At 44.4% G+C, this 19502-nt stretch overlaps 1 protein-coding gene across 6 annotated transcripts in view; it reads left to right on the top strand.

The window, feature by feature from the left end:
• The window catches only part of RNF152 (ring finger protein 152), a 109416-nt gene that overhangs the window by 58554 nt on the left and 31360 nt on the right, over positions 1-19502 (top strand). The window contains exon 2 of one of the 6 annotated variants that reach the window (XM_068160993.1): positions 12872-12940. The exons of 3 other annotated variants lie outside the window; for them this stretch is intronic. The gene's annotated coding sequence lies outside the window, so the exon portion shown is untranslated. Of the gene's footprint in view, positions 1-7; positions 201-226; positions 346-12871; positions 12941-19502 lie in introns of those variants that run through there. 2 more of the 6 variants (XM_068160994.1, XM_068160995.1) reach the window with 2 other exon arrangements.

Genomic DNA, 19502 nt, shown 5'->3' with positions numbered 1-19502 from the left:
TGCCCCCCGCCACGCCTCCCTCCCGCCCGTGCGAGGGGGAGACGCGGGTTTCGTAACCGCCTGCCCCGCCGCACACTGCTTGCTGCGGGCAGAGCAGGGCTCCGCTGTCGCCGTTGCGGCCGCTTCCCGGCTTCGCCGCTCCCTCCGCGGCGCCCGTCCACCGGCGAGCAGGACGGAGCCAGGCGTGATGCTAGGTCCAGGTGATCCACCGAAACGTGCTTGGGGATGCCCGCTTCCCGCCGCCTCCCGGGAGAGTGGCGGGGAGAGAAGGTTACTTTGAAACCCGGCAGGGTTGCGCTTGCATCGCATCAGACGAGGAGTGTTAGCCTTGTGCTTCATGAGCAAGTACATGCAGAGAACTTGGAGACGGGATTTTGGTGGGGGTCCTTTGTTCCTCTTGGAGGTTTGGTGTTGCATTTGGTGTTGGGTTTGGGTTAGTAGTTGGTGGTGATGTTTTTTTCTTGTTTGTTTGGGTTTTAATTTCCCCTCCTTATGTTGGCTACTACAGGGGAAGAAATGCGGTAGCTCGGGTGCTGTCATTAAGTGCTGGACATCTCGTTGGCCTTTCAGAAAATTGCCCTTTTTTTTTTTTTTTTTCCTTAGACAAAAGGAGAGGGTCGAAGCCCTCTGCCTAGATAGGATCCCCCTTTCTGTAGAGTGGCAGCGTTCGGAGTTTGTCACGGCGTTAGATGCCTCTTAGCTGAGGTCGAGCTGCGAAAAACGATTTACGAGCCCAGCCGACATCCGTCACCCGAGCGCTTTGTTCCGAAATGCCGTCCGGTGGAGTGACTTCTCTGCCTCTTCTAGGATGTATATACACTTAAGATGTTTGCACCAGGGTGTTATCTGGGGAGACATTAAGGGGGTGTGTTTGTGTAATAGGTGTCTGAGAAGGAAAAAAAGCCAAAAAGGGTAAACAGGCTTTTGATAAGGTCTCATTAATCGAACTATAAACAGTAATTCCTGTTTCCTCCCTGAAACTCTTTCTTCTCCTAACCGACATCGTCAATGGTTTGGGTTCTTTTTGTTGTTGTTGTTTGTGGGGTTTGGTTGCTTTATTTTATTTACACTTTTAAAAAAGTGCATTTCAGAGCTTTTTTCCTTCTAATACGGTTTTGGTTAGGCTTTGGGTCTGATTTGAGGACGTTGGAAAATACTGGTAACCTTCCAACTTCTTGGGGAGTATGAAGGTCTTGGTTTTAGCTTTCCTATACTCAGGCTGGTGTCACAGGCCTTTTTGAAATGCTCACTGAGTTTGAACTAATGCAGAGCTCATGGGATGATAATCATAGCAATTTAAGGGGAAAAAAAAAAAAAAACCAACTGGAAACGTTATTTTTTGCTATGTAATGATGCGCGAGTGGATTCCAGCTTCTTGTTAATTGCATGAAAGGCGAAACGTAGCCCTGGCCGAGGACTATGGAGCTGGGACAGCCTGGTGCTGGTGCTGTTCGCGGCATTGATGTGTCCATGACTGTCGAGACGGGGCTTTGTGGAAAATTCCTGCCGCACACACGCTGTTGTTGGCAGTCTAGTTTAAAAGTCCCAACCTCTGGTTCAAACCTGTAAGGTCTGTTAGAGGCTTTGGACGGCTTGCCAGGTATGTGAAGACAAATGAAAAAGGTGTTTATTTTGTGCTGCTTGTCTAGGGGAAGGAAAGTTGCTGGAGCCACACCTGATGGAAGTTTTATACGCATGTCCTAGAGTCTTTTCAGGAGCACTGGATAGTGCTGTGAAATATCCAGATTAGAAATGCCAGCAGGACAATAAATATTTCTGCCTTAATATAATGGGCTTAAATTGTACATGCAAATGCAGTAACTGAACGAGGGGCTCATCCAAAGACAGGCTATAGCTTAGAGTGTGCAGGAAATGGGCAGGTTGATGTTTCTGTTTGCTGGTCACCCTTCCCCAGGTGACTTCACTAGAACCTAGTTTTGCCAAAATCTCTGGAGTATGTTTTTGTTGTGCCTGTTCCTGGCTGCAGTTCAAGGTTCTCACCTTGACCCCTCCATGAACTGGAGCAGGGGTTTCATCAGCCACAGTCTGGTGGAGGCTTCAGCATAGCTCTAACTTTAGTTGTGCATGTGTCCCAGTGAAATTAAAGAGGGATACTCGTGAGCAAGCTTGCGTGCAAAGACTTTAAGCTCAGGGATGCCTCTTGTAAACTTTCCAGGGTGTGAACTGCACATCTTCTTCACTTGCATGGTGCTGAGAACAAATGTCGTATCATGTTTGGGTTCATTACGGAAGAGCTGACTTTACTTAGAACCAATTCTGACGGAGTAGGAGCAGTGGTACCTCACTGCTGGGGTTTTATGGAGGATTAGTTTGTGCTTGGGATCTGAAGTCCTGCTGGAAGCTAATGAAGCTTATACTCTTGAATTCTGGAGCCATCTTTTGGAGAAGAATGTAGATTTCTAAGTCAGTAAAAAATGTTTCAGACTGTGACCCAAATCAGTTGGTGGTGTCTGAAGGATGCAGGTCTAGAGGGATGCATGTGATCTGGATGATGGATGGATCAGTTGGTGCGACTCTACCCAGTAATCTGTGGTTTTGATCACATTGTTGGTGACTCTGAGACCTTAAGGGCCTAAGGTACTGGCCTTTTAAAAGGGTGGTCTTACTTTTCCTTCTGTATACCTGTACTTATTTGTCAGCCAGTTCTGCAGCCCTGCTGTTTATCAAGTAGCAGTTATTCAGGCAAGTAATCCCACTAGATTGAGTGTGGTTATTCATCTGAGTAAATGGTGTGCAATCTGAGTTCAAGGCAGTAGATTTTGGGTTAGAGTGCACTTTTGTGGAGATTGTGTAAAGCTAATTTCCAGAGCCTGAGATCCTGGTATGTCTTAAATTCTTTCTTTTTCTTACTCTTTGCCTCTGTCAGGTGGATGGGTGGGCTGGAAGTGAAATGAGAGGCTGGACTTTCCTCCCCTTTACAGTAAGCAGCTTCCAGAGAAATGCCACAGCTGTTCCAGAGTCTGTCCAGAGTTGCCTGCTTGCTTTGCTGATGCTATTTCCTGCACAAGTAGGTTTCCTGCTTCTGGGCTGGGCTCTGAAAAGGGATCAGAAGAGCCCTTGGAGCTGACATAGCTCTGTAGTGTGGTAAAACCCTTCTAGCCCTCATCAGTGCAAGCTAATGGTACAGCATCTCCTCACGTCGTGGCCTGGTAAGGGACCAGCATTTGCCAATCGAACTACAGCAGGGTTGACCTCTGCCTCAAGGGCGCCCTCTTGAGTGCAGGTAGTGAAGTGCTAGCAGTGTGAGCGGAGGGATGCTAGGGATGGTGAGCAGACGAAGGCTGAAATCTCCGAGTTGAGATCACCTCCCTGGCTGGGGTTATGAAGGAATGCCCCAGCACCTTCCATACATACTGAGTAATAGTTCTTCAGTCTTGACAAGGCATTTCACCCCTTTCAGATGCAAACAACCTTGCATTCCCTATCTTCTTGATACTTTCCTTCAGAGTAACTGCCAGTTGTAAATGAGTTTTGCTTCCTTCCTGCTCAAAGTGCAAAAGCTGGGCAGTTACAGAGCTCTTCTGCAGTCTGTGCTGTGCAGCTCGAAAGCTTGATTGAGCTGTCTTTCCTGGGATGCAGCTTGATGTGGAAATGCCACTAATCAAACACATCATACTTTTCATCTGGTTTTATTTTATTTCATTTTAACTTAGTTTCTCCAGGAAATGAGTAGGGTCTGTCTTCTGCCCTTTGCCTTTGGCCAGTTTCAACCAGATTGCACCGAAGGCTAGCAGTCTTGAAGATCATTAATTTCCCACTTGTTTTTGTTAAGATTTGTGTCTAGCTGAGGAATATTCAAGGCAGTGCTCTCTCTGAAGAAAAGGAGGTTTGCTTTCAGCTGTCCTCCATTCTGTGTGGTAGTAGCTGCCCAGCAAAGCATTGCATGTATGGTGCTCAAACATGTGGCACCTTCATATCCCTGGCAGTCTTGTGAGGTGTGCATGATTGTTCTCCAGGTCAGAGGTGAGTGTGGGGTAACACTGGAAGGAGCTGCAGTGGCTGTGACAGAGGTGAAAGACAGCAGAGGAAGCAAATTTCTAGCAGATAGGTTACCTCAGACCTTTTTGTTTGTTAAGCTGACTGCCATAAATTGGATGCTGCTTTCCTTGACCTCCAGGACAGCTGGGGCTGAACAAAGGTGGCCGTCAGAGTAGATTGGAACATGCAGCCTGGGCAGAACTTCTGCAGAGGAGTGTGTGTGCACAACTTGTCTATGTGTGGTGGCAGCATGATTATCTAGGTGTTCACTGGTGTCATCATGTTGAATTCAATGGTTATTTGACAGTAGTGAAAAGATGACATTCAGCACCATATATTTCTCCCAAAATAGCTTCTGTGAGTGAATACAGTCTTTAATTCCCACACAGTCTCCTCCCCATGGTTACTTTAGACAGGTGTGTATTTGGGTTGATGCTGTGCTGTGAGATGCTAGGGACATGCTTCAGTATTGCTGAGCACCCCAATGTAGCTGCAGTTGGGTCTGGCAGGGGTGCCTTGGGTGATCTTCCTCAGAAATCTAGGCTAAGCTGTAATAGGAAAAGTAGTATTACCCTCACCAAGGCTGTGCATGTTCTGGAAAACCGTTCAGTATAGCTTTGCTGGGTGCAGTGGGCACTTCCAGATCTGGAGTGAAGGAAAAGACAGGCACCAGCTTAAGGAGATAGGAGTGTTGAGGTATCGAGGAGCATATATGGGATGTACATGCAATTCATCAGCCAGTGCATGTATTTCTACCCTCTGTTGCTGCTGGTCTTCAGATAATATTTGTTTGTTGTCCTGTGGCATAGTGTGGCTATTCAGAGATTGGCAATGTCACTCTTAAGGTGAATAATGTGTGGCACCCAAGAGGGCTGAGCTGAATCTAAACACCCATATGCTATTCCATTTCGTACAGACTGTGATGCAGCTAAGATCAAGGTGAGGTGAAAGGAGGAACTGCGTAGCTGGCTCCCCATTGTGGGTTACAGAAGCTGTAGAGCACCAAGCCATGCCAACAGAGTAAAAGGGGATGCTGTTCCCACTCTGCCTGCTGGAAATGGAGTTGGGCACCTCTGGCATATGTCTGTAAGTTTCTCCTCTATTAGATAAGTGGCACTTAGTGAAGGAGTACCTCTCTTGCTTCCTTTCCTTTCCCCTCCCTGGCAGCTTGGCAGAGTAGAAGATGACAGTGATAACTAAAAATGAGCTCATAGGCTCAAGACTACACATTCTGTGCAGGTCCCTCTTCTGGTGGTGCTGGCCATCCAAGCTTCAGTTGTGAGAAATCCTGGAACAGGCAGTGATGGGGTAAAATGTTGCTGCTGTAACATTTCTGACTGTGTTAACTATAGTGTGCTAACTACATACCTTTAGTGATGGTGTAGTGTTTTTTCTATTAGGTTTTAAACCAAACAAAGAGGACTGTGTGCCAAGATGGGAGGATTGCAATGCTTAGGCCACTGTGATGGATTTTTCCACAGTAGTGCTCTTCTAAAAGATGTGCACTGGAGAAATCTGGTGTGGCCCCAGTGCCTAGGATGCCACAGGTTCTGACTAGCTGCAGTACACTTGATAGCTCCAGGTTTTGCAGGCTCTGCTTTCTGAGAATGGGCAAAGATGGAAGTGAAGCTGGCTTTGTTAGGAGCAAAAGATTGTTCAAAGCTTGTTGTGTAGTAGCTGCCAGCACCTGCAGTAGAAATACAAGGTAAAAATACTACTTTAAAAAAAAAAAGGTAGTGTGTGTGTTTTGTAAACAGGGGCATATAAATATGTTTCTTTTAAAAAGCAGGAAGCCTACATAGTGAGCATGCTGTCAGACACACTGCCTCTTGCCAGCTAGTACAATCCACAAATAAAACAAGTTAGGTTGTTGCTATTGCAGCTGCATTGTCTCATGAAGGAGGGTGAGCCAGGCTCGCCTGACTCTGAGAAATGCATTAACAATTTGCCTGAAGTCCAAGGAGTGCAGGGGAATTTATTGTAAAAACCCAATATAATTATTAGTCATCCACATATGACCATAATTTTTGCTTGCAGTTGCTCTTAGAAGTTGCTTATTGGCTGCATTCACCAGCAGACACAACCCGGAGGTGTTCGGCTTCTTCCCTGACCTGCAGTTAACAGCAATAATTATACTTCAGTTTTAATGCGGGAGGTAGGAGGGATTCAGTGGCTTGGGCAGAAGGCTGCCTTCAGGGTCATTTAGGATCCAGGCTGTGGGAGATTTAATTCTGACTTTTGAGTGAAGCACATCAGGTGCCCAGTGTCTCTGATGCGTAAGTCTGATCCCTTATGATTCATTTCAGTGCAACTGATCAAGACTGGTCTTGGATTCCTCCCCTTACTGTTTGTGCATGGAATCGAAGTTTAAATAGAAAGTCTCTCTCTTTCCTCCCTGTGCTTTACCTCCCATAAAGGTGGAGGGGGGGAAAAAAGCCAAAAAAGAGTAATTCACAGTCATGTGCTGGAGGCATCAGTCATGCTGTGAGCACAGCCTGCTAGTTATTCCACATGTTATTAATGATGAAAAGATATAAACATGAACTCTTAATTATGTTGCATTTTAATTACTTACAAAATAATGACATTAGGAGAACAATGGGGTTACAAAATCAGGCAGACAAAAGTAAGGAAGTGGCAGGACTAATTTTGCATGGTTTCCCTCTGTATTATGGGACATTCTAGAACTACATTCTTTTTTCCTTTTTGGAGTCCCTCTTTCACTAGATAGGTGATCACTGCATAATTATGGTTTTTGTCCCCCACATTTACTTTTTTGCATGTGCCTCCACATCTGCTTATTTTACACTCCACCCAAACCCTGAACTCAGCAGTGCTGCTAATTCCTTCCCGAGGGCTTCGAAGTTGGGGAAGTTCTTACTCTTGCAACAGCTCAGGTACACGTACTGTCTTCATTTTCATAGCTGAGGAGTGAAGGTAAAGAGCAAGTAAAAGCTCCAATGATTGAAATACCTTTAGTTTTGGCTGCCTGAAAGAGATAGTTAGGGGTAATTTTATTTTTCACACACCTCAGAATACCTAGCATGATGTAGCAGTTCCTCTGCTGGAAGCACAACGCTGATTAACCTCAGGTGTAAGTCTCAGCACACTTGCAGGTTAACCCTAGGTGTTTTGGTTTTACAGAGGATGGAGACTGCCCTGAAAGAATAACTGGTTAAGACTGTGGAGCTGAGAAAGAGGTAATTGCTGCCTGCAGGTGGTATGTCCAACTTCCTCAGGCAAGGTGGTTATCTCTTCTTTTCTTCCTGTGTTGCCTCCTTCACTAATTTCCCTGACCTGCACTAAGGCAGGATTTGAGAGACAGCCCTGGCTTTTATCACACAACTTTATCTTTTTTCTTAAAGCATTTGATTTCCAGATCTCAAATGATTTGTAATCATTGAATTGGAGACAGAATTGGTGCAAATGTATACAGGAACTTTATGAAGCTTGTAGGGGCATGCTTCATTATGATACCTTTTAATTTTTGACTGCTTAAGTTTGCAGTCTTTGTATTAAACAATTAATGTAGCAGGGTTTAAACACAATTTTATAACTGTACAAAAGGAGAAATGGAAGATAACTAGAAATTAATCCTGACACATGAATGTGCAGTGACCCAGGTCATGCAGAGGGTGTAGACTTCTGGGTTGCAGCATTAATTTCCAGCCCCTGAGATAATGGCCTGCTTAAGAGCACTGTTTGGCTGTGGATGGTGGCGTTTGTCAAGACTGAGGTAGATGCTCAAAGGATCATCTGCTGCTTTGTTGGGGTTTTCATAGCCCAAAGCCAGGATACCCCCAGATCCCTTTTGAGGATGGGGTGGGCAGAGCTCTGGTGCTTCTTGAGTCCTTTCTGACTTGACTCTGTCTGTCCTGCTCATTGCTCAGTGACAGACTAGTTTCTCATTCCCTTAAACTCTCTGTCTCCAGTTTTGCCTCCTTTCATTCTGTTCCTGTGCATCCCTGACAAATACCACCTGTTTTTCCACTTGCTTTCTGGTACCATTGCTCTAGCCCATGCTCACCTTTTGTTATTACCAGTGCTACCTACAATTTTCAGAAGTCCCAGCTCTGGATACCCAGGTAGGGTTGTGTGGAATCTTGACTCCAGTTTAGATCTGGAATTTTTGTGTGTTCAAACTGTAGATAAAGGCCAGCCCAATACCTTTGAATGAAGTATTTTTAGGGGGTTCTTACTCTTTTCTTTTAGCCCAGAAGCATTACTATGGGCATCCCCGAAGATCAGGTTGTGGACAAGTGGCTGGTTCAAGCCAACTGTTTAAAACCAGTACGCACCTAAGGAATATGCTGCCCTGTTTCTGAGTGTTTCTTTGTATGCAGTCTTGCTTGATCCCACCTACTTTCAACAATTAATCTTAGGTGCATGTACCATTTTACAGGGTTAAAAATGAGATTGAAATTACATCACTTCATAGAAGAAAGAGGAAGACTGGCCCCTTGTGCTGTTTTATTCTCGGGGAATGAATAGAAACATGATAGTACAAGCAAAAGCTTGCAAGTTCTTCAGGCTGGGCTTCCAGTTGAAATACAAGTTGTTGCAACACAGCCACTTCTCAGAGGAGTGATGTCTATAGTCCCCAGCAAGTCATTAGATGCTTTTGACCTGCATGTCAGTCTTCTGACCAATTTACAGTGTTTCTTCCTACTGCTTTGTCCAGGGGGTGGAGGGAGATGGTGGTTAGTATAAGCCTCATGTAACAGTAAGAGAGGAGGAAGCAGAATCACAGAAATCACAGAAACATTCAGGGTGGAGAAGACCCTCAGGATCACCAAGTCCAACTGATAACCCTACTCTACAAGGTTCACCCCTAAACCATGTTCCCAAGTACCACATCCAAATGACCTTTAAACACATTCAGGGTTGGCAACTCCACCACCTCCCTGGGCAGCACATTCCAATGCCTAAGTTTCTGATTGTGCTGAAATGAGTGTAACAATTGGTGCTTTTTATGTACCCGGGGCCTTTTTTCTCTCCCCCCCCCCCCCCCCCCCCCCTTTTTTTTTTTTGTTTTATTTCTCTAAAATAGATCAGGAAAATTGGATGATACCAGCAAAGAAAATGCTTTTGCCAACAAAATCTCACTTTGGAACAGACCAGGCTGACCTGCAATGAAACAGTTGGATGACAATTACTTTAGTCAGACTTATTGTTGGGAGTTTGTGATATAAATCATTGCCATGATAGATACAAATACGATGAACTAGATGAATAAAATAATGACAGGACAAAGTGTCTTAAAAAAATTTGGATGACTCAATGGATTGTACCCTTTTACAGAATCATGAATAAGCCAGATGCTCAAAACTAGCACCAGCTAATTTTCCCTGCTTTACCACCGTGTGTGAGCAAGTTCAAGAGCTGATATTTCAGTACAGAACTTCACGTATGCAAAAGGGGGTGTGGTGCTGGTTTTTAGCTCTGATCTGAAGATGGAGGGATGTGGACATTGCCTAGCCTGTGAAAAGGAGGTGGGAGAATGGCTTGTATCAGTGGAGAGATGAACACAACTTATGGGGGGGGAGAAAAAGTGCTTTAAAAAAAAAAGTTACAAAAATACTGCACATAACTGCCCCAGCCATCTCCAGCCTGGAAGGTGCTGATGAGCCTACATGTCTAAGGTTTGATTTGAATTTGGGTGGGCTTCAGTTAATCCCTCGTCCTCTGTATTTTATGTGTGTGGTTTTCCTTTGAGGTAATCATATTTGGGCAGATCTTCAGGCAGAGGTATGGTGCCATAGCTACAACAAGCTGCTGTAGCTCCCCTGGGAAAGAAGCAGCTCCTCTGTGGGGTGGCACCTGTGCTGGCTGTGCCCCACTGGTGTCTCTTCACCTTCATTTGCCTCTCGCTCTGCTCTTCCTCTCAGCATCTGTGGTTGGATGCTGAGAGGCAGGGACAGGGCTTTGAAAAAGCTGGCTCAGCAAAGGAGGTGGAGAGCCAGCTGATGCCAGTATTAATATTCTTTCAAAACTGATGGATGAGACGATTATAAAATTGCAGAGGGAAGTGAAACTTAACAGAATCCGTGTTTTAATTGCATTCTGGATATTTTTCAGCAGCCAGTTTCTGAGGTGCAGGACAGATAGAGCATTTTTGTGAGGATGTTGTTGTAGACTGCATGATGTATTGTTTTTAGAGAACAAAAAAATTGGGCTAGACTGTTTTTTCACACTTTGGTGCTTTCAGTCCTCCTCAGCTGTGCTGTGTGGTAGCATGCTATGTCTAGACAGTAAGTCAGATCTGAAATACTGTCCTGATACAGCTAGAGAAGAGTGTTGCAAGCACTTGTGGTGCCAGGGTCCCCAAACCTGTGAGGGGTACCTAGGTGCTGGGTTTGTATTTTCCCCTCTATGCCTTTCATCTCCATGGAGAGGAGTGAGAATGTTGGAGCTATTTGGCTTGTGGAGACCAGCAGTGCGGCTCTGTTTCTTCCACCCTGCATTCCAGCCTTCTGACACCTGCTTGCCTCTAACCTGGGGAAGATCATTTTGCAGCTGTTAAGGCCTCCTGCTCAGTACTCATCAGTAGTCAGAACTCCTAAATGGATGACCTGCTTTACAATTGAAGCATTCTTGCACTTCAGCTAATGCCTTATTTCTCGTTTTCCTTGTTACTGCTCTTGTCAGTGCTAGGAGGAATGCCTTCCGGGTCCTGGGGAGTGTCTGCACTATCAGATGCAGATACATGCTGGTCGTGAGCAGGGATGGATGGTGCATGTGTGCTGCACCCATCAGGGCTGCTTCTGCCCAGGTTGGGCAGAATAGCTCAGTGGATGAGCTACTGTCACCAGTATGGTGCTCTCTGCCTCATGAGTCTGGATTTTGAACTCCACAGTATTCAGAGAAGGTCCAGCAAGTACTCGGTGAAGTATTCTTGTTTGTGAGACAGCAGTTAATTTTTTATTTGATGTAATTTCCAAATGCCATTCAATAATTTTGGTAGACTGGCTCGAGTTACTGGAGTGTTTTTGTGCCTTAGTTGGTGCAGTCCTGATAATGCTTTCCTATAAACTGAAGTAGTAGGTTTAGGTGGTCTGTCAAGATAAGGGGAATAGCCTTCCCCTTTGTAGACAGCAGGAAAATAATGATCATTGTCTTGAGATGACTGAGAGGGGATTTAATCAATGTCCATAAGGATCTGAGGAGTGGGTGTCAAGTGGATGGAGCCAATCTCTTTTCAGTGGTGCACAGTCATAAGCCCGGGAACAATGGATACAAACTTGAACATAGAAGGTTTCACCTCAACATGAAGAGAAACTTCTTTACAGTGAGGGTGATGGAGCACTGGAACAGGCTGGCCAGGAAGTTTGTTGAGTCTCCTTCTCTGGAGACCCTCAAAACCCACCTGGATGCATTCCTGTGCAGACTAGCCTAACCGATCCTGCTTTTGGCAGGGGGGTTGGACTCAATGATCTCTGGAGGTGTTGGAGGTGTCTTCCAACCTCTAACATTCTGTGATTCTGTGATCATGAGCTAGGCATAGTGGATGCTGGTGAACTGGACGCAGGAGATAGTGACCTTTTAATGAGTGCTGTTGTGAAGATAGGGCCCAGATACTTGCGTGTTGCATGAGGTTTTCTCATGGACAGGTGTTTTGCTTGAGTATGCTTCATCCAGTTTTCTCTCTGTATTTTTCCCTAGCCTGTCTTTCTTCTGTGCCTGAGAACTTGTCCCCACATCTCTTTAACCCAAACATAACTTGCCCTAATTGTGTATATTTTGAAGAAGTGCATGCGTAGGTGGTTTGGCTGAGAGAAGGAATAATAATCAGCCTTTTCTCTTGCTACTTCCTGCTTGTTTCCAAGTTTGAGAAGGAGACATCTTTCAAGGTGTACCTACTCAGGAGTGAACACTTAATGAAGTCCCAGACTTAAGAAGTCCTGGCATCTTCTGCAGATGAGTCCTTCTTCTGCTCCCATGAGTTGCAAGTGAGATTGTATAAGAGGAGGTATTCTCAGGGGCTTGGAGGTCTGCTTAGTTTCTACAAGTGAGTAATTTGGTGTGGAGACAGACTTCTGCCTGAGAGCTTTAGCATGCCTATTTTCCCTACCTCTCACATACCTCCATGAGGATTTCTGGGGGCCGATTGGGCTGTGAGGAGCTCCTGAGTTTTCCCCTGCTTATCTCCCTGGTACAGCCAAACGCAGTCTGAGTGGTGGGGTTTAGAGATTAGTTCTTCCTGCTGCACTTCTTTGCTCTGCTGTTGGTTGGTTTCAGGCTGACATTAGGGAGGGTAGCACACCAAAGAGCCAGACTGCTATGAGAGAAGTTTTCCTCCATTTTCAAGCCTGGTGTCTTGGCAGGCAGTAAAACAGGCTGATGAGGCATGGTTGCAATCCCTGTGAGTTACAGAGGTGCTTTAACTGAGCAGGTGGTAAATAATGAAGGTGAGCAGCAGATCATGACAGCCTTCTGACGTACTAAAGCACCTGAAACTTTTGTGGTGTATACTCTGAAAATGTTTTTTCTGCCTTTCCAGGACTGCACTGTTTACATGCACACAAATGTTGAGATTTTGCAGCGTACATGCACGCAGTCTTTGTGCTTTGGGCACAGCTGGTAGTGCTGATGCGATGATTTCTGTTATACAAACACTTGCTGCTTAGAAGGTAGAAATTTGCTGAGAGTGGCACTGGAAGCTCAGCGATTCTCCCTTCAGTGAGGAAGGGAGCTGCTGGTGACTGAGCTGTGCTCGGCAGTGTTCCTATCTGTGGTCGCAGCAGGACTGGGAGTCCTGAATTGCTGGCGTTGTTATTTGGAATGTTTGTGTTTCTTAAGCCTTCCCTTTTCTTCTAGCAATACTTTGCAAATATGTAATACAAAAGTAAACTTGAATTATGCTATTTTGCAGATGCTTGGGAGCCTATTTCTTTCCACCATGGTAGATCTGTTGTACCATCGATGACTGCAGCTTGTCCAGGTTAGAGCTTCTTTTTGCTTTTGTGGGATAAAGGCCTGGTTAGTATTTTTTGATGTGGTTCTTGCAGGATTTCCTTTTCCTTGCAGCACTGTTCTGTAGGCCAGTTTCCCAGCAAATGTTATGAGAACTGGTAGTATGGGCCTGATGCCAAGGTTAGGGGACTAATACAGATATATTTCTTTTTGTTTTGGAAGCTCTTGTGGTCTGCACTGGCTGGCAGGGCGGTAATGATGTTTCACAGAAGAATGCATTTCTCATAATTTGATTTCAAAGTGCTCTAACAGGGTCCATCCACAGCCTTGGGCATGGCAGTGATGCACCAGGGCCAGGGTCCCTCCAGCAGCAGGCGGGACGAAAGCAAGACTGGAGATAAGGGCTGCAAGAGTGAGCCTAAGGTCCATTCAGGGACAGGGCTGGAGAACAGAAGTGCTGCTGCATCCCTGGAGCAGGGAGGAATGGCCCTGGGGGGATTAAAGTGAGGTCTTGTTTCTATTTTTTTAAATGCCAATCCAGTGCTGTAGCCATTCTGCTGTGTTGCTTACTCAGCATTTTGTTGTAGGAGGCCTGGAGGTATGTTGCTGTAGACAAATGCCTCTTCTGTGAGATCCCTGCATTTGCAGTTATCTGGCTATTCTGTGTGTGCAGAGCTAGGGATGGGTGTGCTCATGAGCCATTCCGGTAGCTGAGGGATCACTGGGGGTCCATACATGGCTGTGCTCAGCAGGCTGCTGGCCGCTGCCGCAAAGTGTGACATACATAGTGGTGTCACAATGAGGTTGTTTCGGAGGGCCATGGCAGCTCTTGCACCCGGGGCTCTGCATTTAAGGGCGTGGGCACGCTGTTTAAGCTGGAGAGATGCTTGATGAGAAGCAACGATGATTATTTGCACTACTGATGAGAAGATTAGTAGGCAGTGTTTGTGGTTCTTGTGATTCTTGTTAGGGACCTGTGGAAGATGGGGATCCAACAGAAAGGAGGGATGTCTCTGTGTGTGATAGTTTGAGGTTGTACCTTTATAGTTTTCCACAGATCTTGAACAGAAAGTAGTAGAATGTAAATAAATCACCATTGGGTGTAAAAAGGAAAATAATGCTCGTTCTAAGCAATCCCATTGGAGAAGATAACGGACTTAGACTGGCTGTACAAAACAGTTTCTCTCTTTTTGCTCCTTCGGCTCTGGCTGATGCTTCTCCTGCCTTTACTGACCGTGACTGCACTGCTTTGTTATGACTGGCATTAACAACAACTTCTCTGCTCTATCCCTTGTCTCTTTTTGTGTACAGGGAGGTAATGAGGGGGGCAGGGAAGGGAGAAGCTGTTGCAGCTTCCTTGGTGTTTGGCCAGGTGGGTTATTGTGCTGTTTATCAATTGTAAATACTTGTATGTAAATAGTGTATGTTTTGTACATATTCATTGCATTCCACAGTAGATTGTAGTTTTGCTTGTAGATACAAGTTCGTCATTGGATTGTGCTGCCCAGGGAAGTGGTGGAGTCACCGTCCCTGGAGGTGTTCAAGAGGAGATTGGAGGTGGCACTTGGTGCCATGGTCTAGTCATGAGGTCTGTGGTGACAGGTTGGACTTGATGATCCTCGAGGTCTGTTCCAACCTTAGTTATACTGTGATACTGTGATACAGCTTCATTTGCTTCTAACTGATCTGGTCTGGCAAAATGTAATGCTGGGGGGAAATTTCAATCCATTCCAGAGTGTGAGGGAGGCCTGCTGCCCAAGTCTCCATTAAGACTTTTATTTGTTGCCTTCCACACTGATAATGGGGAAGGGGAGGTGGAAAATGGTCCGTAGCTATTTATCCTTGGTAGGTGTTATATGCATAGCTGACTAAATTAGTGCAAATGCAAAATTCTTTTTCCCAAGCAAGAAAACTTCCATGAAAAAAATATTCCACCTGATTTTTAATTTGAAAGCAAAATACAAAAGGCTCCTTCTTCTCCCTTTCCTTCTCTCAATCGCTTTCATCTATGTTTCTCTTAGTGGCAAAATGAAAAAAGTAAAAATGTTGAAGAAAAATTTTTGTATGGACACAAACATGTGGAGAAAAAAAAGGGTATTTTTGGCCTACCAAAAAAAAAAAAAAAAAAAGGGCTAGTGAAAATAAGTGACTTGTATAAATTTACTTTAGGAAAAAGATGCATTTGGCAGCTTGCAGTAACTCTGCAAGTTATTCCACTTTGTATTCTGATGACCCGTAAGCATAGACTTAATTCTCCACTCTCTTCTTGGCCTTTCTTATCCTTCTGTAACTGCAGCACAGCTGCACTGATTTAAAACTAGCCTAGGGTATTAGACAGCCATGTCTAGCTATTTTTCTGTTGGCTAGATTTAAAAAAGATCAAATAGTACCATAGGTAGTGGCAACTCCTAGCTCTGAAGTGTACCATGGACTTTTTTTGAGTTGCCTGACTTGCCTTCTGCTTAGCTGTCCCAGCACTACAGTTTGGGAGCTGCTCTCCTCAGTTTTGTTCATGACACAGGTCTGAGCAACATCCAGTGACTGCTGGTGTGATAAGCTGTGTACTCTTGAGATGTATCAGCTTCCCCCTCTAGCCGATCAAATCAAAAGAGGGTAATGTGCTAGTCTTCTTTTATTTCAGCATGGCTTGCTTATTCAGTGAAGGGGATGCAAGAAACACATGCAGTCTTTGACTATTACAAATTGACTTACACATAATAGAAATTCTGAGCTGCTTTATGAAGTGTGTCTCTTCCAAGAGAAGAAAACCCTTGATAGTACTTAATAAAGCTATTAGCAATTTGTGGGTTAAACAACTACCTCTATGGCCATAGGAAGGACATGGACCTGATGGAGCAGGTCCAGGGGAGGGCCACAATCTTAGAATAGAATAGAATAAACCAGGTTGGAAGAGACCTTCAAGATCATCACGTTCAACCTATCATCCAACACCACCGCAGTCTTCCAGTACTTGAAGGGAGCCTACAAGAAGGATGGAGAGAGACTGTTTACAAAGGTCTCTAGTGATAGGATGAGGGGCAAGGGCTTCAGATTAGAGAAGAGTAGATTTAGATTGGATGTCAGGAACACTGGAACAAGTTGCCCAGAGAGGTGGTTGGGGCCCCATCCCTGGAGATAATCAAGGTGAGGCTTGACAGGGCTCTGGGCTTAGTTGAGGATGTCCCTGCTGACTGCAGAGGGGGTTGGACTAGATGACCTTTGTAGAGGTCCCTTCCAAGCCAGACCATTCTATGATTCTATGATTAACATTTTTATTTTCTTGCCACTTTTCTAGTGCAGGCAAGATACACAGGCAAGGAGGGGAAAAAATGTTAAGGGAGCAGTTTGTTTACAGTGCTACTTGTTTTGTTTCTTTAGTGTATCTTCCTTGTCTGTAACTGATTCCTGGTCATTATTTTTTGACCTTCAGTGAATCCCATCAGTATTCTCCATTAGAATCCCTGTGAGGAGAGAGAAACCTATAAGCCAGAGCACTGAAAGCACTGAATTGCCCAAAAGGAATAGTGTCTGCCATCAGCTTTTCCTCTTCCATGTTGGTGAACATTGGGAGGAATTGTTTACATTGGCTGAGCTTTACTGCAAAACTAAGCAATACCAAACCATCAGTGTTTGGAGATGATTACAAAGAGGACTGAGCACTACAGGACACTCCTGCATTCATTTTTGCCCTTACTTTAATACATTTTAAAACGTTTTGGCAGGTTAGTTTAATCTAAAAAGAGAACTGTGGTTTGGTTGTAGTGCACGTAGGAAGTTGAGTCTATTGTGTGTCCGGTTACAGACATTTATACTCTCTGGAGCTTGAAATATTCTTTAAGTGAAAACTGGGAGTCACCCTGGCATTAGCTGAAGGAAAACACATCTTAGGCCACTGCAAAATAGAAAACAATGAAACACAAGTTGCAGTTCTTTAGTGCTACATAATAGGAAACTGCTAAACACACCTTTTTGGCAAGCAGACCAGTTTGTGAACTGTATTATATTAGTTTTGTTGTAAGTGTCCCCATCTCTTCAGCTCCTGTTCTAGGATAGACTGCTGGCACCTTACCTTCTGCAACCAAACAGCAAAAAGAAAAAGATTTGTAGGAGTAGTAATTTCAGGAGATTGCTTGCAATCTCAACCTGCTTATTAGTTTTCTTTGAATTACTGGGTGATGTATTTGATACCTGCTATTTTGTTTCAGAGGTACATAATACAAAGAAAGTTGATTAGAATAGTTTCCATGCACTTTTTGTCAGTCCTTTGGATGGGTTTTCTGCTTTGGTAGAGTGCAGAACTCCAGCTATTGGGAAAATCTTTCCCTGAACAGTTAGTACAAAATACTTCTGTCTGTTGTAGCAAAGGGGAAGACCGGCAGACACCTCCCAAGTCTGTACAGGCCTCTGGCCCATGTTGAGGATGCATGCACATGATTTAGCCATTCCTTCAGCACAGTTCAAGAGTTCCTCTTTCACTGTGTCTTTGTTGCATAGCCCATGTACAGTTCTCACACCAGTAGGGGAAGGCAAACCATAGCACTCACCTGCTCTTACCCCTTAAGAAGGTGTGCTTGGCACCCAGGAGGCACGAACACCATCTTCCAACCCTTGCTATCCACATAAAGCTGATGCAAATCACAAAGAGCTAGAGAGGCAGGGTCCTACAATCCACGTTGGCTTCCTAGGTCTTAAGAGTGCAGTGAGTATTTTCAAGCAATAATAATAGATGACTGTGTGCACAGAAATTATGAACTCCAGTGTGTTTATTTTCATAGTGAAACTGCTTTTTCACATCTCCATGAGGGGTACTTTAGCAGGGTACAAACCCAACAGAACATTTTGATTTGTGGACATAGTGACTTTGGCACATACGTGAGGAAACAAGTCACTCTCTTGATGGGAACATGCAAGTTGGTAGTGCTGCAGTTCTGTATCCTCTAAGGAAATTTGGCAGTGCAGCTGTGGTGGATTGATACTGCTTGCAGGAACAAGCTGTTGGACAAGCAGAGTGTTAGCAGAGTTACATGATTGTGATTTCAGAGTGAAACACAAGATTAATAATTACCTGGAAAACAGAGTATTATTCAATGGAAATTTGATTTCACTTTTTAGTACTATGGGAATGTAAACATTTGAGATCTGAGTCATGCTTTTTAAAGATATTTCAGTAAGACTTTTGAAATTCTGGATACCTTTCACTGCATTCAAATTAGTACACATGTAAAAGCTTGAAATTGCCAAGTGTGTGCCTGTGAATTGGGCAGTTAATGGCTGGGCCACCTGCATTTTCTGTTTGCATGCAAAATGATTTGCAGTAGCAGTGGAGCATTCCATGGGCAGATAGTGTGTGTCATAACTTACCTGCATGCAAATGAAGAAGGTCTGAGAAATGTTGGAGGCCACTGGGTACTTACTGGAGGTCACTAGATTGTGTCTTGTATTAAAACAGAAGGGGGAAAAACAGAGCAGAGAGGGTGAAGGCTACTTGGTTATTTTTCTTAGGATCCAGTCCACTTCAATCAAAGCAGTGTGCATTTGATGTAGAGAGCTATGCAAGGCTCTGTTTCAACTGGTCTCCAAAAATGACTCATTGTAAGAACTGACAGTGAGGTCATGTGGATTTTTTTTCTTAATGACCTGTTGGACTAATTAGGCTATGCTATGTGGCTTAGTCTTAGTTAAGCATGCCCAGAGTTACTGGTAAGAGTCCAGTGTGGTTTATTTTCTGCTGGAAGCAACTTCTCTTCAAGATTCAGAGACATGTAACAGTTGTCATTAGAGATTGCATCACAGTAAACTCCACCTACAAAGCGCTGCAGAATTCAACAGGGGAAGGAAAGAAGCTGCAGAACGGAGGAGGGGAATTAATTCTATGATGAGGGCCATACTGAACAAGTGGTGCCGCAGGGAGAGTATTGGTTCTGTCAGTGTTTAGTAACTGCTTTTACTGAGGCTGTTCATGTGCATGTAATGTACCTCAAAAAATTAGTGACTGCTGTGATTACATATAATGGCTTATTCTGTAGTTGTTTGAACAAGGCAACAGAGAAAGTAAGGCTTCCAGACTTACGTCTTTTGCTTACTGCAAACACTCAGTTTCTCTGTCTCCACACCCGGGTGCTCCAAATGTTGCTTGAATGTTATCTGTATTTTCCCTTGCTTCCTGCTTGCTCTCTGTCTCTACCCAACTCTTGTTCCTGCCCTGGCCTCCAGCTCCAGTAGGGAGTTGGATGTCTCTTTTTCCTGCTGCTTTCTGCATCCTCTTTGTAGCCACTCTCATCCTCACTGACACAGATGTAAATCAGGCAGATTTTTAGTTTCCCCTTAATTTCTGTAGCATATGTAAATTAGAATTATTTTTTTTTAATTAAGAAAAAAGTCTTTGTCCAGTGTTCATTTCCAGAGACAGTAAATGCTTGGTGGACACTTAGAAAAAGATCTATTTCTAAGAAAAAAAACCAACTCCTTACGTGGCTTGAAAAAAATCTTTGTTTCTCAACCCATAATTCTGTGGGGGTTAATTTTATTGAGGTTCAGACTCTCAGGATTTATGTTGTAGAAGATTTGTGTCCACTAAGGCAAAGTCTTCA

Source organism: Melanerpes formicivorus, unplaced genomic scaffold (assembly GCF_026170545.1).
Source record: "Melanerpes formicivorus ecotype bairdi unplaced genomic scaffold, bMelFor1.0.p_v2 SCAF_55, whole genome shotgun sequence".
NCBI classification, from domain to species: Eukaryota; Metazoa; Chordata; class Aves; order Piciformes; family Picidae; genus Melanerpes; species Melanerpes formicivorus.
This window is presented reverse-complemented; position numbering and strand designations above follow the sequence as displayed.